This window comes from Ursus maritimus, unplaced genomic scaffold (genome assembly GCF_017311325.1).
Source record: "Ursus maritimus isolate PB19 unplaced genomic scaffold, ASM1731132v1 scaffold_12, whole genome shotgun sequence".
NCBI lineage: Eukaryota > Metazoa > Chordata > Mammalia > Carnivora > Ursidae > Ursus > Ursus maritimus.
In genome coordinates, this window is record NW_024423564.1 from 20,505,683 (window position 1) to 20,530,533 (window position 24,851).

A 24,851-nucleotide genomic window follows, 5' to 3' on the forward strand; every position below is an offset into this window, starting at 1 on the left:
AGAGGGCGGCAACGGGGGTGGGGGGGTGGGGGTTCACCGCTGTATCTCAAGGGCTTTACCCGATCTACTCCTCCCACTATTTGCATTTCTGACCATCTGCTTTTGTTGTCTGCTTTGTGGCCTCAGAGAAAACAGCCTTCCACTTGTCTCAATTTCTTCCTGTCCTGCAGAGGGCCAGGCAAACAAGCATCCCCAGCAAAGGTACTGCCTTCCTGTGGCAGGGGATCTTTTCGCGTTTTCCAGATCCACCCGGCCTGCCATTCCTGGGAGACTGGGCCTATCCAGGCCTGTGGCCATGCGGGGGACAGTGTCAGCTCCCCGGGGCCCAGTGAGACCACCAAGGCAAGGACCACAACCAGATGAGGGCACTGAGGCCATGCAAAGACCACACCATCCACACACAGGCTTGCTGCCAGGCGACCCCTGCCTGAGCTCGTCCCTCGCACCCCAACCACCTCCCCAGGCCCGCTGCCCGGCCCTCCATAACAGAATTTTTAAAAATGTAATATAGAACGGAATGGAGTAGCAGCATACATGGAGAAGTCTGACTTTTTTTTACGGTTGTATGTGTTCTGGGTTTACAATGTAACACTGTGAATGAGGGCCGAAACATTTGAAAGGTACTATTTCAACTTGTTACTCTGCCTCTATTTTCGTCCTCTTCATATTCACTTTCCGCCCTAGGAATGACCTTTCTGAAAAGTGAGTGTGCTCCAGGGCATCTCCAAGCACTGTATATGGAGCCAGGCAGAGTCTGGCGGTGTGATACCTGCAGCATGGCATCAGCACCCACCCTCCACCTTCTCCTCTTTAAAGTGGCAATAATAGCTTCACGAGTTCAAGGCTGCAGACCAGCCCCAAGCCAAACATCTATCCCCAATCTTTGCAATAATCCCAAGGCACTTATTATTACCCTCATTTTGTTAAAGAAACTGAGGCTCAGAGAAGTAAAGAAACTGAAGTTCAAGGTCAGGTTGCCAATACCTTGCCAAACAAGGATTTCATTTCAAGATTCCCCAATGCTCTTCCCGGTGAGCATGGATTTCTACTCATATAAAGTCTGAAATTTGTAATCCCGTGGCAACTTCTATTGACTTCTCATACATTCATTCAGCTCAATCAATTCAGTATTTATTAAGCATCAATTAAGTACACAGCACTGAGTTGGGACTAGAGGGGAAAGAGAAGAGTAAACTGCCGTCTGTTCTTCTGGAATGTACATTTAACTTGGAGAGAAAACACTGATAGGCACCAAACAGCCACGAGTTTACTGTTGGTGCTGAGCACCTGAAGCCCATGGGACATTTAAAAAATTGCAGGAGGTGTCATTCTATTATACATCTAAATGATAGTTAATGAAAGAAATCAATTTATATTTTATGCAATGCCTAAGGATCCAGAGTATGGATATAATTTATAGATGAGGGCTCTACATGGATATAAATGGGTATAAGTTACTTTTTTTTTTAAGTTTAGCAGAAGACGTCCCATTTTAAAGACTATGATTATTGGACTAACGTAGTCTGTTGCCTTTAAAAGTAAACCACATATATTTGTGCTTGATTTAATTATCAGCATTTTTCCCCCAAATAAATTGGTCTGCTTTGCAGTTAAGAACTAATGGGGAACATTTTTTTAAAGATCATTCTTTGAAGGGCTCACAGGAAGCTGCCTACTTAGTCACTCATCAGGACAAGCCTCGCCCTTCCACATTTTGTTTACTCTCTCCGCTGCCCCTATTTATTGTTTCCAATCGATTTTCCACTCCCCTAGTGAGAGCACCATGTTCCAAGCAGAGCTGGGAACTTCAGTTTATATACGCGCTACTGACTTACCAGCTTTTCTATCAGGAGTTCTTTACTATGAATAAGGTGGACAGCAGGATGGAAAGGATACAGTAGGAGAACTGAATCCTGAGAATGTCGATTTGCAGGGAACAGCCTGGAAGGCTGCTGTTGCTCTTCTGCAACCCAACCCTATAGTGTGAAGGAGATGGAAAGAGCCAACAATATGCCCTCGGACCTTTGCAGTGGTTGATAGGAAAGAAAGAGTTACACTGGATTTCTCTTTGAAGCATTAAAAAAAACCCTAAAAACTGACATGAGCTATAGCATTACCTTGGTTTAACGTTTACTCAAAAATCATACTACATTGTTATCATTTCCTGAGACTAAACTCTATTGTATCTTAGCTACAACCTAGGAGAACACCCAAAGAGGAAATCCCAGGAAGAATTAAGTTTTCAATTTTCTTCCTTTTAATTTCTTTGTTTGCAAATAAAATTAGTATTAAGGACTCTAGAACAAAATCAGTACTACTCATATCCTGTTTAGGTAAGCTACATGACATCCATGTTTATCCAGAAACCAAAAGTTCCTTTCACTTTTACTATTTTTTTCCGTGCTAGAGTTTCAAAGGATACCAGGATATCTCTCAAATAGATGGGAATTTGCCATGTAGGGGCATACACCCAGAGGTTACATGATAAACGGGGTTGTCTGGTTAACGAACCAAAGGGTTAAAAGTTTTTTAATTCTCTGAAAAATTATCAGATCCATGACAAAATATCTGGAAAAGATCTTTAAAAACATTGTCACAAGTCTGAGAACTAGACAAAACATTTGACAAGAAACAAGACAACTTGAACTATAACACATACAAAAACTCCCAGCTGCCACAATATCCCCAGCCAGCACGAGATAACAGGATTCCATTCTTGTGATGTGTGGGAGTTAATACGTACAAACGGAAACAATGGCTTATGCTTAGTGACGGCACAATATGAAAATTTACACATCACATCATACTTGACAGGAAGATAATACCGATCAGGTTTAATGCAGTGTAAACTTACTATAAGGTATATGTATGAGGCTCGGTGGGAATGTGAAGTAAAGGGCATCCTTTCATAGGGTGTGATGGTTAAACTCGCAAAATAATAAGTCGGAAACTAAGAAATGGAAAATAGACACCCTCCCTTTTCCAAAACAATCTGAAAAGTTCCAGGCTATGCGGAATAGAAGAAAAAGATTAAAATATAAAGAAAGGCACACACATTAGAAAAGCAAAGTAATAGACTTTAAAAAGTTACAATCAGACTGAGCATACGCTATCTTGAAGGATGTGACGACATTGGTTTCTCAGGTATGCCAAAGTCAAGTGACAGGATATCAGAGAAGATACAATCGCAAAGCAGAGAGCTCGGTTTCATTCACTTGGAAAACATACACTGAGGGCTTCCTATGCCTACATCGCTGTGCTGTATGTAAAACAATCGTTTAAAGGTTGAAAGTTGTGATTTTTGTGACCCATTCTAGGGTTTGCATTTTCATATGCACAATCAAATAGTTCTGAGGTTTGAATCCAAGGGTACTTTTTTAAAAGATTTTATTTTATTTATTAGAGAGAGAGAGAGAGAACAAGCAGAGGGGAGAGGCAGAGGGAGAGGGAAAAGCGGGCTCCCCACTGAGCAGGGAGCCCGACGCTGGGCTCCATCCCAGGACCCTGGGATCATGACCTGAGCCAAAGGCAGACACTTAACTGACTGAGTCACCCAGCTGAGGTTTTTTTTTTAGATACTAGTTTTAATTTTAATCATTTTTAGAGGGTACAGAAAATGAAAATGGTAATGTGAAGCAATTGCTGAACTAATCTGGGCTAAAAGTGACGTACGGAGGAAAAAGTATAGTGTTGTTTGTATCCACACATGTAAGTGAGTGTATGTGCATGCACGTAGGTGCGAATGTGTTGAGGGGGCGGCCCCCAGTTTACTGAGTGTACTAGAAATTCAGCAGACCACCTCATCATATAATCACTGAGTTCGACACCTGAAGCTAATATTACACTATATATTAACCAGCTGGAATTTAGTTACTTATTTTATTATTATTATTTTTTAAAGATTTTATTTATTTATTTGACAGAGAGACAGCCAGTGAGAGAGGGAACACAAACAGGGGGAGTGGGAGAGGAAGAAGCAGGCTCCCAGCAGAGCAGGGAGCCTGATGTGGGGCTCGATCCCAGGACTCCGGGATCACGCCCTGAGCCGAAGGCAGAAGCTTAACGATTGAGCCACCCAGGCGCCCCAACCAGCTGGAATTTAAACAAAAACTTGGAATGAAAAAAATTTCAAAGGACAATGGTCTTGGTAACCAACAACGCTTAGGTCTAAGGCATAATGAATCCTTATACTAAAAAAGTTGAGCATAACTTTCCCTGTTAATAGTTACAATGGGTGTGGTAGGTATCAGATAATTAAACACAAAGTTTTAAGATGTGTAACAAGCTTAATCACACATAAAACATTATTTGAATGTTTTACATCTAGTTCTTTAAATAATTATGAAAGAAGCCAAACTAAAAGGTGTGCATGCTGAATGGTTACATTTATAAACAATTCTAGACAATGCAAAGTAATCTGTAATGACAGAAAGTGGATCAGTGGCTGCCTGGGAGACAGGGCAGGGAAGGGGAGTGGTGGGGAGAATTACAAAGAGACACAAAGAAACTTTTGGGCTGCTTGACTGTGATGATGGTTTCACAGATCTATAGATAGGCTCAAGCTTCAAAACTGTATACTTTAAATACATGTAGTCTGTATGTCAATTATACCTCAATAAAACTTTAACAAATCCAACCTTGACTGTCAAGTTATTCCTGCCCAAATGAACTATGAAAATATAACTATATATTACGCAGATCTGGGGATTAAGGTGAAAAATAAAAATAAGAAAAAGAACCACAGACGTATGATTGGCAAGTCAGGTCTTTCTTTTAACGCTGTATATAGAGTTCATGTCTCCAGGGACTTATCACTTTATAAACTTTTCCAGAAACAGCGAACAGTTTGCTTTCATTACCAAAGAAATAGTACTTCCCAAGTCCCGGGGTAACACTATATCTTCTCTCAAGGAGCTAATGCTACAGAATATTTCATAGGATTGTAGCTGCATAAGGGGGGGGGGGGGGGCAGATTTAGGAGCTTTTATCGATAATGGGGAAGGCCAAAGCAAGTAACAATTCAAGAACAGGAAAGAGAGTTTAGTCCCTTTATTTTACCACTAATATCTAAAAAAGGGAAAGGCCTGTTGGAAGAGAGGAGTTGGTGTTCAGAACACCCCTGTTATTCATTGTGTACTGTGGCCAAAGTGGTATTTCAAAACTGTGGGTCAGATCNNTGTTGTTCCTGCTGAAAATCCTTCAGTGGCTTCCTCCACACCAATGCCTTTAGGGGAAGGCCTTAGCATGGTTTACCGGGTGCTTCAGGATTTGACCCTTGCCCACCTTTTCGGCCTCAGTTCCTCTCTCGGTCTCCCACTCAATCCACAGCCATCCTGAAAGGCCGTTAGTGCCTTAACTCATCAAAGCCTTTACGTGTTGTAATGCAGTTTGGGTTCTGCAGGAAGCAGCCTCGGGCAGAGTTTAGTGCTCAGGATGTTTATTAGGGAGTGCCCTGGAAATCAACACCCCTGGAAGGGAGGGGGCGGAAGCAGGACTGGGAAAGGGAGAAATCAAGCTGTGAGGCAAGCCCCACAGCCTCAGCCAACTGTGCGGGGTGCTGTGCAACTGAAACGGCCTCTCCGAGGGCCCGGTGTGTACGTGACCTTGAGCGAGTCATCTGTCTGCAGCTGAGGCAATGCCCAAAGGGGCTGCCAGCACTGCCACTGCCTGAGGCAGCAAATCCTTTCTTAAAGGAGGATCTGTGCGGGGCATTTTCATGCTCACCTCTCCTCGGTATTTACCTTGCGTGAAGCTCTCTTCTCCAGCTCACCCCAGGAGACTTCCACTGGTCCCTCGGTGTAGTCCCAGTGCAGTCTCACTTCTGAGATTTTCGCTGGTCTCAGTGAACTCCTCACGTCTTCTTTTTTTTAAAGATTATTTATTTATTTATTTATTTATTTATTTATTTATTTATTTGAGAGAGGGAGAGAGAGAGAGCGGAGAGAGCATGAGGGGGAGTGGGCAGAGGAAAAGGGAGAAGCTGACTCCCCGCTGAGCAGGGAGCCCAACATGGAGGCGGATCCCAGGACCCTGGGATCATGACCTGAACCCAAGGCAGACGCTTAACTGACTGAGCCACCCAGGTGTCCCTAGAACTCACTTCTTTAGAGAGCACTTCCTAAACTCCTGAACCAGCTCAAACTTCCCACACTTCTATAGTACCATCCTTGCCATAATTCTTACCACACTTAATTGTGATTAGCTGAAGATAACTCCGAGAGGGCAGAGCGAGCTTCCACAGTAATCACCTCGGACCCTCAAGCCCTATCACAAGCAGGTATATGCACACAGCAGGTCTCAGTACTGACTGAGTAAGTGAATGAACCCGAGGCCTAAAGAGCGCTGCAAGGAGCAAACACATTGTGTTTGCCAACACATCTAACATACTGACTAGTTGCAGCAGGAGGCTGAGACAGACTTTCAGGTTCTGTCTTCACACTGCCCACACCCACCGTCAGTCCCAGGTTGATCACATTCTAGCTGTGTGACCTTGGGGAAGTTAACTAATCTTTCTAAGCCTTGATTTCTTTACTACTACTACTACTACTAATAGCAACAATAGTATTTTCCCCCTAAGGCTCTTGGGAGGGTTCAATGACATAATCTATGTGAAGGGTTTATCATAGCTCCTGGGATATAGTAAGGCATCAGCTAAAGGTAGCTAATGGCCACTTATACCTTAAAAAAAAGAAAAATATTAGAAAAAAATTTTATATTTGTAATTACAGTGCATCAAAATAGTGGAAAAATGGGGCTCCTGGGTGGCTCAGTTGGTTAAGCATCTGCCTTCGGCTCAGGTCATGATTCCAGGGTCCTGGGATCAAGCCCCACATTGGCCTCCCTGCTCAGTGGGAAGCCTGCTTCTCCCTCTCCCTCTGCTGCTCCCCCTGCTTGTGTGTACACTCTCTTTCTCTCTGGGTCAAATAAATAAATAAAATCTTGGAAAAATTAGAACTTTATTCATTTTCCTACTTTATGGTTTAGGATTAGTTTTTATTTTATCTATAGGGGATGGAGAATAGCATTATCTTCTCATTTACTTAGGGTCTTCTAAAGTTTTAAATAAACCCTGTTTCTGTCATCTCCTCACACAATCTGGGTGCCTAATTCAGCATACTGACCGTCTCGTGCCTTAAAAATAGTGGGGGAGGGATGTGTGCATGTACGTGTGTGTGTGTGTGTGTGAGAGAGAGAGAGAGAGAGAGAGAGAGCGAGAGAAACATGCCTTTACTTATGTCTGGAATGTCTTTTCCTACCTTAGGAGATTTCTGCTTCAGTGTGAATCGACTCTTCAGCTCAAAACACACCTGCTGAACGAAGTCTTCCCTTACTTCTCCCATGCTACTCCTGCTTTTATAGCAGTAAAGGCTTTTACAGGTAAACTGCCATAAAACCATTTACACCCCTGGACCGTTGTGTTAATTGCCCCTGCATCACATGTCCGCACTAGACTGTGGGCTTCTTAACAGTAGATCTTCTCCATCTTTTGTATCTGGCACATTCAGACATTCAATGTTTGTTGAGTTGATTTGAATTAGAAGAAAAATACCAGATCTCTTCAGAAAGACACAAATGATAAAGAGGTTTAGATAATCTGTGATATGCTCAAAAACCAAAGTAGAATTTAAAAAGCAAGAAGTCAAATATTTTCTCTTTAATTGAAACATAACACTGATAAAGAAAAGTGCCCGAAATATTAATGGACTACACAATGAATCATCACAAAATGCACATTTGACCACGGACCAAGTTAAGAAATAGAACATTTAGAAGCCCCTCTTGTGCCCCCCTCAAGCAGCGATCTTTATAGAGCATTTTCTTTTATGTCGGAAAGCTTATTTGAGCCCTTAGAGGTTAAATGTTTCCCCTAATAAAGAATGTAAATAACTAATTGTCCCATATAAATAATTATTTGTTTACTTATGGAAATCATTTGTGGGAAATAAATAACTGTCCTACCCTGCTTTCTTTATGGGCTGCCATGGCAACAGGATGTCAGTCACTTATCTCCATCCTTTCACTGGTGTGTACTTTCACATTCTCTCATCCTATAAAGAAATAACACTCAGCAGCCCACTTCTAATGCCTTTCTGACTCATTTCTGGGGGGTTCTACTTCCTCCATTGTCTCCTTTTACTGTGTGTTCTCTGTCCCCATGTTCTTCCCAATTGAAACTTTTCACCCGGGGAACTGTGACTCATTGGACCTCTCTTCTTTCTAACTCCACCTCTATTTATTATATGTTTTAAGAAATCTCCAACGGGATTTGAAGTTTTCACGAGTACTTAAAGGAAGGTCCAAATGTGAATTCTTTATTTAATCCAGCATGTAAAGATTAAGAGAGCACAATATATGAAGACGGGTCAATGACATAGTAGAAAAGATGACAAATTTAGAGAAAATGATTTATACCTTTCTGAGTGCGAGGTGTAAGAACATGAAGAGACTGAAACCACTAGCAGCCTCAGAAGGGTTAATAGTAAGAGTCGTACTCAGGATACATATGCCACGGTGATATAAACAACACTACTACAGAAAGCTTTAAGAGGTACAATTAACTGAAAATGTTATTTATTAGTCAGCTAGAAGAAAGAAAATTAATAATCAGAAGAACAGACTACTTCTCTGGAAATGTCTCATTTCTTTATGTGTCATTGCACGTTAGCTTTTTAAAATTATTATTCTTAACGGTTCTTTCCATTTCTTGTCAACCTTATGTCATTTAAAGAATTGGTATTTGCTGAGATTTGCGATTACGAGACCTTGCACGCTTGGAATCAAAGTGCTTCTCTTAAATCTTAATGAGATGCCTTTCATTATGTTCTTTAAAAATATTTAAAAAGTTGCACCGGTATGTATGTTTGAGCTATCCTTAAATATTAGGGATAAGTAACTGATCTGGGATATTTAGTGCTGAGGATACATGGTGACTACAATTAAGAAGAATAAATTCCGGGATCTGACAGCATTCACATCATTTCACAACAGTTCGGTCAACATGGCTTCAACAACTTATTCCTCCCATTTAAAAAAAATAAATAAAGGGTGATGCACTTAGAAAAATCCCACCTAGAATAGAAACCTTTCTACTGTGTCTATTCACGTAAGTGTGTTTCTCTGATTTTGAGACTCTCAGGGAAGAAAATGTGTCTTATTCATCCACAGGACCCAGACTGAAGCCTAAAATGTAGGTGTTTCAAGCCTTCTAACCTAAAAATCTCAGGATCTCTCTCTCACTACTTCCAACTGCCACAAAATCTTTACCTCGGAAGGGAAATGTCTTTGAAATCTCGTCTTTCTTCACCATCCCAATTGTATGCTAAAGTCTGTGCCCTCAAGGTCAATTGCACTGGCTTCCTCACTGGTCCCAAAGCTTCTTTTCTCTATCTTCCCTAGTCTATTTTCCTCATCACCCTCAAAGAACTTTCTACACCAAAAGGGAAAAAGGAAACTTTTCAAGTGTCAACTCCTTTAAGCACCATGTCAAGCATTTCAAATACATTATCACCTTTAATACCCACAATATGCAGCGAGTTGTATTGCTGTGGTACTTCAACTTGAAGAAATTAAGGGAGATTAAGTAATTCTAGCAAATATGGTTGTTAAGTGCTAGAGCTGACATTTGAACTTTCCTTTCTAACCCTAGCTGTCCTCACTCTCTTGCTGGTCATGTTATATTCTTGCATTAAAAATCACCACTGAAAAGAGTTTTTACTACTGGATCCTACTTATAGAATAAAATAGAAACTCTTTGACTTAACAGGCAGAGAAAAAGAAATCCTCCCCAGTGTAACTCCACTCACATTTCAAGCCTCCTATACATCAACTCCTGTAGTGTATAAGAAGCCCTAGCAGGTCTGGACTTCTCACAATTCCTCAAACTTCCAGGCCCTTCCCCAACTCTGTGCCTTTGCATGTTTCTGTCTGGAATGATCTTTCCTATCTTTGCCTGGCACAGTCAATCTTCAAGACTCAACTCATGTAAAAAACAATTGCTTAGAGGAGATTTCCTTGACTTTTCAGGCAGCTGTTCGCTCTATCCTATCGATCACATGAATATAAAAACATTCCGCATCACATTACAGCCCCTTAGAGAGACCTTGTGTTTCTGACTCTCTCACTGTGAGATCTTTATAGCTATAGGCTGTGTGTTTATTCCAATTGGCATCCGTCTTAGTTCAGGCTGCTATAACAAAAATACCAAAGACTGCGTGGCATAAACAACAGAAATTTATTTCTCACATTTCTGGAGACTGAGATGTCCAAGATCAAGGTATCAGATGATTTGGTTGCTAGTGAGAGCCTTCTTCCTGTTTTGCAAAAGGACACCTTGCTGTGTCCTCACATGCCTGAGAGAAAAATCATCTCTCTTCTGTCTCATCTTCGAAGGACACTAATCCATTCATGGGGGCTCCACCCTCATGACCTACTGGGCTTCTAAAGTCTCCACGGCCAAATATCATCATGACAGGGCTTAGGCTTCAACGTATGAATTTCAGGGTGGGAGGACATAAACATTTTGTCTATATCAGTATCTCTAACACATGGTTTAAAATTTTTGCTGAAGGATGGAAGGATTAAATAATAGTAATGGAAAAAAATGTTCCTGACTTTCTTTTCTAAACCCCCAAGAAGCAGCTTAGAAACAAGTTGGTTGGTGAAAGCAATCTGCTTAGTTTTCAAAACGTTATTGCTTCAGTAGGCATTTAGTAAAATCATTAAGAAGACGGTACAATTAGCAAAGAATAAAAACTATTGAATCTAAATAAACAATGCCACAAAAACAGCAGCTAACATTTAGTGCTCAATTACTGCAGAATTGTTCTATTTGCTTTCATGAGCAAACTCATTTAATCTTCACAACAACCCTATTAAGTAGTTATTTCTATTGTGAGCTGCCTTTTGAAACTGAGGAAACTGAGGCACCGAAGGTTTCCCTGTGGACACATGAAGCTGATAAATGGCGTGACTGAAATTTGAACCCACATAGTCGGTTCGAGAGGCGTGTGCTTAGCTTCCACGGTAGACGAATAAAGAGCCACGGAAAGAAACAGAAGTCAGAGAGCGAGATTTTTCAAAAGATTAAAATTTCCCATCTCTGTTCTTAGGGGAAAGATTCAAATAAGAAAGACCTATGTACGAATAACTGGTAATGCTATTTAAGACTAAGCTGCGGGGTGGGGGCGTGCCTGGGTAGTTCAGTCAGGTAAGCCTCTGACTCTTGGTTTCGTCTCAGGTCACGATCTCGGATCATGAGATTGAGCCTCATGTCAGCTCTGCACTCGGCAGGGAGTCTGCTTGACGATTCTCTCTCCCTCACCCTCTGTTCCTTCCCTTCCCCCCACTCGTTCTCTCTCTCTCTCTCTCTAAAATAAATAAATCTTAAAAAAAAAAAAAGACTAAGCAGACCAGGAAAATCTATGTATCTATAGATTGTGGTTAAGGAAGGCAAGTAAGACTCAAATTATAAGAATTAAATTAAAAGAATATAACATAAACACGGATTTATCCAGGGAGATTTTACACATACACAGCTAACACCACAGAAACAGGCTTCAGGGATATGAAAGAACCGTTAAATATGACTCCTGCCCCAAAGAACAAACAAACACTGTTGTTGCAGAAGTTGTGACTGTCATACACAAAGTAATTAGATAATAGATAATAAAATCTTAAATTTTGCGGTACAGGTACTAACTGCAATTATAGAACAACAAATGTATGTTAAATAGTCAAGTTATTTATCTTTAAAGGTAATTTTGAAAATTAAACTGGGAATTCTTTTTCTCAAATGCTTCCAGAATCATCCCCTCAACAGCAATTTTATAAAATAAAATTGCTACTCTTATAAAATTCCATAAAAATTAAGCTTAAGAGACAAAGAACAAAACTGAAATACACAGTTCTAGACTGAATGTTGATTAAAGAAAAAACACACAACAAGCTTTGTTTCATGGTATGAGTAAAATGGAATAGCATTAGGAAAACTGCCTCAGGAAGTCAGAACACAATATAAATCAGTCAAACTTTCCATACCTTTCTAGTTGCAGGAAATCTTAAAATATCACTCCATTCTGCCCGTGTGTGCAGCAAAGACAAAGTCTGTAAGGCATTCAAAGCATTTTGTAAGGTAGAGATTTTGCATTTTATCAAATTAAAGTAGCGACTTACATGTTAACCTTATTTATAAATGTCATTTCAAGGAAGGAGAGTACACTATAACAGACATAGGAAGTTTGACCGAAATGGAACGAAAGAAGAAATCCACAAGAAAAGGAAATTAACTAAAGTAAAGGGAATAAAAGAAAACAAAATATTTTCTGGCTGTTCGGGATGAAAAGGTTTTAAGCTCACAGAGATGATTATTAACTACAAAATCAGAACTACAGAGATTTGGCAGTATGCCCCTGAGGTGGAGGGGAAGAGGGTTTTAGAGACCCAAGGACTCCGAAGCAGACTGGAAAAACAGGCAGCCTTGAGAATATGATAGATACCTTGGCCAAAAATATTCTGGAACTTAGTTCTTGAACTGGGAAGTCCAGAGTTATTCAGGTTTAATTATCTGGCAATCAGATAGTTTGGAATGGCTTGCTTAATTAGGCATCTCAGGGCAGTCATTAGGTCCTTAACCTCCTGAGAAACCTTGCTAAAATAATTTAATGTCTTTGATTAGACCTCTAGGAGTTCATCTTAATTGTCACCTTAATTATTAAGGTCTTACCTTCACATATTATTTTATACTTGAATATTCATTGTCATTATTTTTAATTTTTATAGGAATATATATATATATTTATCTCTCTATATTGTGTGCATTTATCCTCCAAATAAATTGTAGCTTGTTTCCAGGATGGCTACCATCCATTTCTTGCTTCCCTGTATCTACTCCCTTGAATCTGGGCTGGTTTGTGACATCTTTGCCTAAGAGAATACAGTGAAATTGAAGCTGCATGACTTCTAACACTAATTCCCAGGTCTTGATGCCTCAACTTGAATCTCTTGGAATGCTTGCTCTTTAAGTGGTCATGCTGTATGAAGCCAAAGTCAAAAATGTAGAGTGGCCACATAGAGAGAAGGGAGAGAAATGCTCCCTCAGTCCCCAGCTCTTGTAGATATCCCAGCCCAGGAGCAAGACACATGAGTTTCAAAGAAGCTTTCAGATGATTCCTGCCTCAGCTGACCCCAACAGGGAAGTGCCCAGCTTTGTATGTTAACCTCCAGAGCAGAGAAACGTAATAATAAATTATTGTTTTAAGCTGCTACGTTTTGCGGTGGTTTGTTAGCACTGCAATAAATAAGTGGGATGTACAACTAACATTTACAGATGGAGCTAATAATTCTTTATTCATTCATAACGGTATAAAATTCTACACCACCCTGTCATTCCTAAATGTAACTAATTCTACATATCTATCATATGTTTAACTGCACAATACCATCATACTCTACTTATTTCACTGGGCCCCAACATAAGTTGTTATATTTTGTTGAAATGTGTAAGGGCTATAAAATAATACAATAAAAGTGATATATACATGAATATACTCCAGAAGGTTATTAATGAAATATGGTTATATATTCTTTTTTATAAACAGACTTTATTTTTTAGAGTGGTTTTAGGTTCACAGCAAAATTGAGCGGGAAGTACAGAGCTTTGCCACATACCCAGAACTCTCTATCAGCATCTGCGTCACACTGGTGCCTTTGTTATAAGGGATGGACGTACACTGACACATCATTACCACCGAATCCATAGTTTACGTTATGATCACTCTGCTGTTGGATGACTTATGGGTTTTGACAAATGTACAATAATGACATGTATCCACTATTATGGTATCGTACAGGATGGTTTCACTGCCCTAAAAATCCTCTGTGCTCCGTCTATTTATCCCCGCCTCCCTTCTAACCCTCGGCAACCACTGATCCTCCTTCTGTCTCTATGCTTTTGCCTTTTCCAGAATGTCATACAGCTGGAATCATACAGTATGTAGTCTTCTCACATTGGCTTCTTTCACTTAAAATGTGCATTTAGGGTTCCTCCATGTCTCCTCATGACTTGATTACATATTCTCACTGAAAAAATACTGTCATGTTTTCTTATCTCTGACTCATTCTTTAAATCCTTTTACATTTAGTTTGTGTTTTCAGTCCTCTATGGAACCCCATGCTCTTAAAGGTCACGAAAGATTTTCTAGCTCCAAAATCCAGTCTTTTCTGCAGCGCTGACTGTTGCTGTCCACTATCTCCTTAAGTTCTTGCCTGTGGCTTTGTGGGACTGTTCTTTTCCTTCCCTTCACTCTTTCCATTCTCCTTCCTTTCGAATCACCATCCTACACAGTCTTCACGAGTAGGTACTTCCCAAAAGGCTGCCCTTGGCCTTGGCTGTACTCCCCATTATCCCCTCGGCATCTCTTTCTCTCACACCCATATTACCTTCCACGTAGAGATATCTAAGAATAATCTTTGGTAGTTTCTCTTGCTTCTCGCATTCAGCCAGTACCAAAACCTCTCAATTCTCCCTCCTTGTTACATCTTGCGATTGTTCCTTCTTTCCATTTCTTCAATCTCTCCCCTAGTCGAGGACCTCATTCAGTCCTGTTTAGATAATGGCAATCGAGTGATAGCCACCGTATCTCTGCCTTAAGCCTATTTCCTTCTAGCTCATTTTATTCAGTCCTGCTAGATTAACTTTCCTCGAATGCTTTGCTGATTAATGCCGACTTCAGTGTCATTTGAAGTAAAAATGGATATTTAGGATGATTGTGAAAACTGTTGTTTTTCTACATAATTATGAATACCTTGTAACTAGATAAAAATAGTTAAATAAATTAACACCTGATGAAAATGTAGCAGATGAAATGGACATCATAGTCAATAAACTGAATATCAGGAGAGGGTGAGTTAGATGACACAAAGAAGAATATTATATCCCTTTTGAGCCAACAAATATTTATAAAATTTTGAATTACATTGCAAGGCAGAATAATAGATATACGATAATTATAATATTTATAATAGTTCTTGTGTACTGGCATTCTAACTTTAATAAAATTTTTGTTATTTTATTCAATTTAGGCCAAGAATGTTTTGTGAAAATCTCCTCTTTGGTATTATTCATATCGTGACAGGATGTTCTATAAAGCAAAATTTTATTCCTTCAAAATTTCCTCAAAACATAGAAAAAGCTACAAAGTCACGCATAATATGCATAAATTATCTTCGAGCCCAAATAAAGGCAGGTATAAAGAAAGGGAAGTTGAAAAAATTAGAGAAACATCAATATTCAAAATACATTTATAAATTTTGTAAGTATATGACTAATTTTAGTTTGAGTACATGGAGGCTACAAATTTAAATTAAAATCTTGCCAACATTTTATCTTTTTTCTATAGTTGATGAAGACCGTTAGAGATTTTTCCCAAATGTAAGTGCTAGGTACAAAATTCCTTCTAGAAAACGTACCAGTGAAAACCCTGTTTCCTTAATTGTATTTGGTCCTAACAAAAAGGGTAATGGAGGTATTAAATGTGTTACTTCAGCTTCATGTGCTTCAGATATTTTGGAATGATGAACCATCTAGCAATAAGTTTTAATGGACAGTACGGTATATCAAGGATGAATTCAATTGAACTTCTGCTTTACTTGCTGAGAGATTTCTGGGTCTCAGTCAACTAATAACATAGTGAGTTGGACTGAAAGAATACTAACAGAATGGAAAATCAGCAAAGAAAAATATCATCCAATTGTCATCGACACTGAAACAAACATGATTGTCTGTTGTCAATTTGGTATTACTGCTTTCCCATTTATGATCCATGCATCTCAGAGGAAAAAGAGAACTATAGTTCCCAGAATCCTCCTCCCCAGATGGTTCCAGGTCAGGAGTCTGCCAGGAACAGGCACTTATGTGACATTGGAAAGGAAAGGAGCAGAAGCTATTATTCAAGCAGGGCAGTGACAGATAGATGTGTGGGTTGACAGCAGACATAAGGTTCACAGCAGCTTCTGGATGAGTTCCAGCAAATTACCCTCTTTGGTTCTTTAGACAATTGAGTTGGCTAGTGGTAGCTGCTTGAGAATTACCTGCTTTAGTGCTGCAAGTTTATACAGCTGGTAGAGCTCCTGGAGATTGAGAGAAATAGAGGCTCTCAAGAAAGTTCTTGGAGCCAGCCACTTTGGCAATGCAAACCAAGATTATTGGCACAGCTTCCCTGATCTTTAATCTCCTAACCCTTCCAATGGTTGTGGAAGTTACTAATTTCCATATTAAAACTCTTTATAGGAATGGGAGAAGATATTTGCAAATGACATTACAGATAACGGGCTCATATCCAAGATATATAAAGAACTCCTCAAACTCAACACTCAAAAAACAAATAACCCAATCAAAAAAAGGGGCAGAAGACATGAACAGACACTTCTCCAAAGAAGACATACAAATGGCTAACAGACACATGAAAAAATCCTCAACATCACTAGCCATCAGGGAAATACAAATCAAAACCACAATGAGATACCACTTTACACAAATTAGAATGGCAAAAACCAACAAAACAGGAAACAACAAATGTTGACAAGGATGTGGAAAAAAGGAACCCTCTTACACTGTTGGTGGGAATGCAAGCTGGTACAGCCACTCTGGAGAACAGTATGGAGATTCCTCAAGATATTAAAAATAGAGCTACCTATGACCCACTACTGGGTATTTACCCAAAGGATACAGATGTAGTGAAAAGAAGGGGCACATGCACCCCCATGTTCATAGCAGCAATGTCCACAATAGCCAAACTGTGGAATGAACCAAGATGCCCTTCAACAGATGAATGGATAAAGAAGATGTGGTCCATATATACACTGGAATATTACTCAGCCATCAGAAAGGATGAATACCCACCATTTGCATCAACATGGATGAAACTGGAGGGGATTATGCTAAGTGAAGTAAGTCAGCAGAGAAAGACAATTGTCATATGGTTTCACTCATATGTGGAACATAAGCAATAGCATGGAGGACCATAGGGGAAGGGAGGGAAATCTGAAGGGGAGAAATCAGAGAGGGAGATGAACCATGAGAGACTATGGATCCCAGGATCCCAAATAAACTTTTGGTTTCAGAGGGGAGGGGGGTAGGGAGAGGGAGTAACAGGTAATATATTAAGGAGGGCACTTGTTGTGATGAGTACTGGGTGTTATATATAACTAATGAATCATTGAACACTGCATCAAAAACTAATGATGTACTATATAGTGGCTAACTGAACATAATAAAAAAAACTATATTTCTTCTACATACAGTAGCTTTTGTGTTTTATATGAACTTTATTTAATACAATGTGGAGGTTACTATGCATTATCGACACTGTTTTGTTAGGGTCTTCAAAAATTACTATGCATTGTCATATAGTAATAGAATTATAATCCCAAACCAACAAAACATACTCCATATGAGAAATTTTTAAACTACCTTGTCATACACTTATACAACATGTTTAAATGAGATGGAGTAGGAGCTATAACGTTTAAAAAGGGTGTTTGAACAAAAGAAATCTCTGAAAACTTTCCATATAGAAATATTAACATAGCAGGCCTTATAGAACTAAAAATATTGGCTGCTTTCAGAGAAAGTAACCCCTCTGCTGGAATCTCCTAAAGAAATAACCAAACTGATATGCCTCAAGAACATGAATGTTTCTGAGCTAATATGTGCTAAATATTCTCCTATTATTCTACTGCAGATGTAAACTCTAACTTTCTTGATTCTATTGTAAAGGACTTTCTGGACACACTCTCTAACAACCCATACTTCTACTTGCGTCGTTTGAGAATGCCCATTTCACCATATCCTCGCCTACATTACGATAATTCTTTCCGCTTTTTAGCTTGTAAGATTTCAATAGCATTTTAAAGAAAGTTGTTTCTTTTGGCCTTTGATTTATCTGGCTTTTATAATATTAGTCTTATCTAGGTAAGAAAACACAAATCTAAAAACCAGGAAACATGATATTATTCTTGGTTCTCTCGTGGATTTTTCAATCTGGCCAAATATTTATGTTTTTAGTTAAAAAAAAGAAATTTTAAAAAAAGGCTTGTTTGCCCTGACTCTTCCTTTTTTTTTTTTTTCCTAAGTAACCTCTATGCCCGATGTGGGGCTCAAACTCACAAGCCTGAGATCAGAGTGCACCCTCTACCAACCAGGCAGCCTGGGTTGGGTACCATACCCAGCCCTCACTCTTCTTTCTCGAAGTAGCAATATTTGAAAAATAAGAACAGAGGAAAGTTGATATATTTAAATATGTTAACTTGAAAGCACATGTTCACTGCCTTATTTATATTTGTTGGGTCTCACTGGGCGCTGGGCAGCTTCAAGGACCCGAGGCTGACTGGAGGTCTCCCCATCTGGTGGGGACACAGACTAGCAAGCAGGCGCCAGTGTGGCTCCGCTGGTCTTTGTCCAAAGCCCTTGGGCCACAGGTGTTTCAGAAGCAATGCTCTCTGTGGAGTGTTAGAAGGGTGAAAGTATATATATAGCATTTAATACATAACACCCCGATAGAGCCTAGGGCAGCCTCCCGTAAACAAATACGACAATTTTTCTGCAGTAAAACATAACATTATAAATAGCTTCATGTCAGATCAAGTCAGATTTTGCTGCCAAATAAGACTTGGCATTAATCAGAAAATAAACTTTTGGTTTTCTCAACTGCAGATAAAGGACTGTGGACCTGCAAAATGGCATCATACGTTCTAGAATAAATGTAAGAACAGAGTACTGTGGGAATGTGTAGGTATGGTACCCGACCCAGGCTGGCAGGGGCAGATGCGTTGATGGAGAGAATGAATAAATTGAACCGTAAGTACCAATGAAATAAAAAGATCTTAATTTATTATTGTTCCAGAGTTGTGAGAGAAGTTGAGGAAGAGATTATTGACTGATAATGAACTCTGAGAGACTGCTTTTGAGTTTTCTTACTTTATTGTTGTGTTACAAGCTGTCATTTACTTCCTACTGTTGTGTTACAAAGTTAACAATGAAAACATTATTGTCTGGTCTATTCAATTCTCCTACTGATAGAATGAAAAATATTGCAAACAACATAATTTTTTTAAAGATTTTATTTATTTATTTGACAGAGAGAGACAGTGAGAGAGGGAACACAAGCAAGGGGAGTGTAAGAGGGAGAAGCAGGCTTCCTGCCAAGCATGGAGCCCGATGCGGGGCTCGATCCCAGAACCCTGGGATCATGACCTGAGCCGAAGGCAGACTCTTAATGGCTGAGCTACCCAGGCGCCCCACAAACAACATATTCAATAGCAATGTCTTCATTTAAACACTCACTATTTCTTGCATGTCTAAGCCATAGTTAAGGTTTTTATAATTTCTTACTCTTCAGTGGGTCTCTTTGGTCCCAGCCAGGCTCTCTCCTACCCCACCATACAGTTGATTATCTCACTTTATATGCCTGAAAACATTAAGAGCTCCCTGTTGGAAAAAATTATCATATATATATATATGTATATATATAACACACACATATATATGTGTGTTACAATATATAACACGTATACAATATATAACACATATATATGATATATGACATATATCATATATTGCACATATATGACACACACATATATATATTTACACACACACTATATAGACCAGGAGTGAGACACACAAACTTGGGTAAGAGCACAAGTACTAGGAAGCTTTATCAGGATTGTGAACTGGGTGGTAAAACGGCAGGAGGGGCAAACAGGACAAAGGCCCAAGCTCAGTAGAGACGTACAAAGCACCATGATCCAGGCCACTCAAGAGCTTTTGCTAATGGGGCCTCTTAGAACTGAAGTGCATGGAAAGCATACCCAGAACTAGAATTCTCTTCACATGAGCTCAGAATATCTCAATGTGTGAAATATTTGTGTGTGAAGAGTCATTTCTAAAGTTTGTTTCTGCAGTATTTTTAACATTCCTTTTTTCCAATCTTACTTGCACAAATTATTTGCACTATTTTTCAAGGTGGGCTTTACTAAACAATGCAAATCCAGGACCTGATCAAGTTAGTTATGCCTTAATCAATCAAAAGTATCCATTGAGAATCTATTCAAATTGACCAGCACGTAAGAGAAATCCTGAGGGTGATTGTTAGAAAATAAAATCAGGAAAATTTGAACAATATCGTTTTATTACATTGTCTAATCAGCTTATTGGATGCAAAAAGTATTTTTTAAAAATCATAGAAATCCATAAAACAGCTTAATAGATGTACCTTTAAAATATTTAAAAGCTTTAGGGCATTCCTTGGTTTCTACATTGCAATGTATTTAGAAATACAAAATTCAAAACAACAGCTGTTCATCTTTCCTGGTTGGGACAAAGTGAAGGCACCGAATATTAAAACCTCAAAGCTGGTCATTTGAATTATGACTATGCAAACTAAAGGAGCTTTGCCAAACATAAAAAATGCAAAGTCTGTTTCATTTCTTGTTCCTTACCTCAAACTCAAATCTGCGGGGAAGGACAGAAAGAAGGCATGTGATGCCTTTCCCTTTCCCATTTTATTTGTTTTCACACTAAAAGATGGTGGGCCCTAATTCTGTTAGAGTCTCTTTACTGCTTCCCAACTCTTAGGTAAGATGTTCACCTAATTAGAAATTTATTTCAGTGACAATTTTAAAAAATCCGTTCCAAATGGAACCTAATTTTCCTAAGGTAGGGTTGATATCAACCGTGGATTGTGAGTATGTGGGGGGGGCATATAAAAGGAGGAATTAAATTCCTTCTTTGTGCAAACACGGGACTGCACTCCCTGAAATAGCTTAGTTTTTGAAGACTGTAATAGTCCTGCAAGATAGGTTTTAAAGATTAGGAAAACAAGGCATAGAGGTGGAACTACATGGGAGACTCAGTTTCTAGGAGGCCCAGAGAAAATCAGAATTCAGATTCCTGACTCCTTGCACCGTATGCTTTCACACCATATACAGCAGGAAATGCATTTTCTGAAATGCGTTCATGCATTAGCTCAAAGAAATATTTAGTAAGTAGTAATTAGTCTTTATACAGTCGTACCTGCCGAATGTCAGGCACTGCACAGGGATACAGGAGTGAACAAGTCATACAACAATCCCCGATATTATGGACTACATTTATGTGGAGAAGAGAGAAGAAAAAATAAAAGAAATAAGGAAAATATACAAGAAACCAGATGGTGGAAGTACTATGAAGAAAACTAAACCAAGAAGGGACCAAAAGTACCAATCAAAGGGAGACTGCAGATTTAACTGGGTTGGTCAGAAGAACCACACTGACAACGTGCATTTGAACAAAGACTTGAAGGCGATGAGAGACTCATACGCGGATATCTGTGGGGGAACATTCTGGGGAGGAAAACAAGTGCAAAAAACTCAATGTGAGCGTGTGTCTAGCATGTTCGAAGAAAAGCAAGAAGGGTGGTGTGGGTGGAGCAGAGCGGACAATGCAGGGGGTACAGGAGATGATGCCAAGTTGTGCCAGGCCTGTCTGGTTTTTACTCTATGTGAGGTCGGAAGCCATTGGAGTGTTTTGAGGCGAAGAGTGACAGGATGTGGATTACATGGTCGTCTCATGTTGGTTACTTTTTGAGAATAATCTAGAGGAGCAACTGAAGAAAAAGAAGACTGGTTAGGAATTTCCACAGGAATCAAGGTGAAATGTCAGGGAGGCCAGAGAGACAGGGGAGACGGTCTTGATAAGCTGTTAATTCTGGATAGGTGTTGAAGGTGGGGTAGGTAGGATTTCTTGATGGTTTGCATATGGGTGTGAGAAAGGAGGAGAGGAGTCAAGGATGACTGCAAAGCTTTTAGGTGAGCAACTAAATCACGAAGTTGTCAGTTACTGAAATGCGGAAGGCTGTGAGAGCAACAGGTCTGTGGAAAGACCAGGGAGTTCAGTTTTGTTTTTTTATTATTTTTTAAAGATTTTATTTATTTATTTGAGAGAGAGAGAGAGAGCAACAGAGGGAGAGGGAGAAGCAGGCTCCCCGCTGAGCAGGAAGCCTGATGCAGGGTTTGATCCCAGGACCTGGGATCATGACCTGAGCTGAAGGCAGACACCCAACCACCTGAGCCACCCAGGCACCCCAGAGTTTGGTTTTAGATACGCCAAGTTTGAGATGGTATTTAAGACAGCCAAGTAGAGGTCAAGCAGGCAGTTGAATATACGAGCGTGGTGTACCGGCAGGAGGTCTGGACTGGACATATGGGAGGTCAGCAGCATAGACATGATATTCAAGTTCCAAGACTGTATGAGCTCATCAGGGGAGTGATTATGGATGGAGAAGGGGCCGGGGACTGAGCTCTGAGCAGAGTAGTCCGTGGAGTGCAAGGTGAACTCTTTCAAATGCTGCTGATGGCTCAACTCAAATGAGTATTGAAAACCCGTCACTGCACGTAGCAACGTGAAGGCGGTTGGTGAGCTGAGCAAGTGCAGGGCCGGTGGAGCGGGGGTTCACTGGAGCAGAGTGGGTTTGGGGGCAAGGGCAGGGGGAGGAGGGGGAGAGAGTAGTCAGTTCCTGTGCGCTTGCCCTATTTTTGTGTGGTTGGTAACTATAAAAAAGTTTTAGTAATTATAACAAGAATTGAATTGTTACTGAATGCCCTATTATAGGCCCTGTGCTAAGCACTTTACACATTAAAACAAGAATTATTCCTCCCAACAAAACGTAGTTCACAAATGAGAAAAGTGATAGTTAAAAAGGTTGACTGTCCCGAGGTCCCATGTGTGGCAAGAGGCAAAACTGACATTTGAATTTAGGTCATCCTTAACCACTGTGCAGCATGGCCTTTAACTATTACACAGTTGCACTATGTAGCCAATTAAATATTAAATAGACACATAAGAGTGATTCTTTCCTGAGGTTAAAAACTAGTTTGGAAATGTTAAAAAACAAAATTCAATCAAATAAATGTTAAAGACCTTATTGGTTTCGTTCAACAATTCATGAATAAGGTAGCATACCATCTAGCAAATAAAAAGGAATTCTGAGGGGTATCTGGGTGGCTCAGTTGGTTGAGCATTTGGCTTTGGCTCGGGTCATGATCTCAGGGTCCCGGGATGGAGGCCCATGTCGGGCTCCCTGATCAGCAGGGAGCCTGCTTATCCACTCCCTCTGCCCCTCCCCGCCGCTCCCGCTCTCTCTCTCTCTCTCTCTCAAATAAATAAGTAAAAAATCTTAAAAAAAAAAAAAAAGGAGCTCTGATGGGGCGCCTGGGTGACTCAGTTGGTTGAGCAAAAGACTCTTGGCTTCGGCTTAGGTCCTGTGCAATCACACCCCTCATCGGGCTTTGCACTCATGCAGAGTCTGCTTAAGATTCTCTTGCCTCAGTTGGTACAGCCACTCTGGAAAACAGTGTGGAGGTCCCTTAAAAAGTTAAAAATTGAGCTACCCTATGATCCAGCCATTGCGCTACTGGGTGTTTACCCCAAAGATACAGACATAGTGAAGAGAAGGGCCATATGCACCCCAATGTTCATAGCAGCAATGTCCACAATAGCTAAATCGTGGAAGGAGCCGAGATGCCCTGCAACAGATGACTGGATTAAGAAGTTGTGGTCCATATATACAATGGAATATTACTCAGCAATCAGAAAGAACGAGTTCTCAACATTTGCTACAACATGGACGGCACTGGAGGAGATAATGCTTAGTGAAATAAGTCAAGCAGAGAAAGACAACTATCATATGATTTCTCTCATCTATGGAACATAAGAACTAGAATGATCAGTAGGGGAAGAAAGGGATAAAGAAAGGGGGGGTAATCAGAAGGGGGAATGAAACATGAGAGACTATGGACTATGAGAAACAAACTGAGGGCTACAGAGGGGAGGGGGGTGGGGGAATGGGATAGACCGGTGATGGGTAGTAAGGAGGGCACATATTGCATGGTGCACTGGGTGTTATACACAACTAATGAATCATCGAGCCTTACATCGAAAACCGGGGATGTACTGTATGGTGACTAACATAATATAATAAAAAATCATTACTTAAAAAAAAAAAACAAAAAAAACAAAATGCAAAAAAAAAAAAAAAGATTCTCTTGCCTCTCCCCCCATGCTCTCTCTCTCAAATAATTTTTTTTTTTTTTAAGGAGCTCTGAGGAGCTGTACAAAATGAAAGATGTTTATAGGCCGAAGGAGGCAGAACAAGAAAGTTTCTAGCAAAGAGTGGATTGTTCCAGGCAAGGTCACCTTCCTTGGCGGAAGGCAGAGGTCTATCCGACAGATGACCTGACTAGTGCTGACCAGGTAATGCGATAGACTGGCCTAAGATTCCACTCCTGGGAGAGGTTGAAACTGTAATTAAGATAGGTATTAAGTCTTGGTTTGGGGATGTGGGCTTAGCACAAGTGACTCCATTCTAAACCTATTATGTTTTTTTTAACAGAAGAAGGAATGCAGAACGGTAGACAAGAGTCTCCCTCCTTGTTGGTCAAGGTATTCTTAATCTCTGGCAGGCATGAGAGGCAGAACCACACAGGGCTGCTCCTCAGTTCAGCTCTCAGCCTGCTCACAACGGGTCACCATCTATGTAGCCCTTTTCAGTATACAATGACTAGATGAACCAATTGCAGCAATATTGCTAAACCCAATAACTGGGAAAGAAATTCAGCCCTATGAGCATTAATGAAAAAGGAGGACTGAGGTATGTGTATAAACCTAGTAAAGCAAATAACAAGGAAAAAGAAAAGCTTTTTTCCTTATCTGGTCATTTTCTTTCCTATCTGGTCTTTTTTCCTTATCTGGTCATGCATGAAAAGCAGTGATCCCTCTGCAGAGAAAGGTTTTGGGAGGGACAAATTTCATAATACCC

General features: G+C 40.0%; 1 long non-coding RNA gene across 17 annotated transcripts in view; it reads right to left on the reverse strand.

Moving 5' to 3' along the window:
- Positions 1 to 24,851, reverse strand: part of LOC103669321 — a 171,944-nt gene that overhangs the window by 10,597 nt on the left and 136,496 nt on the right. For 12 of the 17 annotated variants that reach the window (XR_005834089.1, XR_005834084.1, XR_005834085.1 and 9 more), the window contains one exon: positions 12,037 to 12,102. The exons of the other annotated variants lie outside the window; for them this stretch is intronic. This is a non-coding gene — a long non-coding RNA (uncharacterized LOC103669321). The remainder of the gene's footprint in view (positions 1 to 12,036; positions 12,103 to 24,851) is intronic. 17 annotated transcript variants of the gene reach the window in all.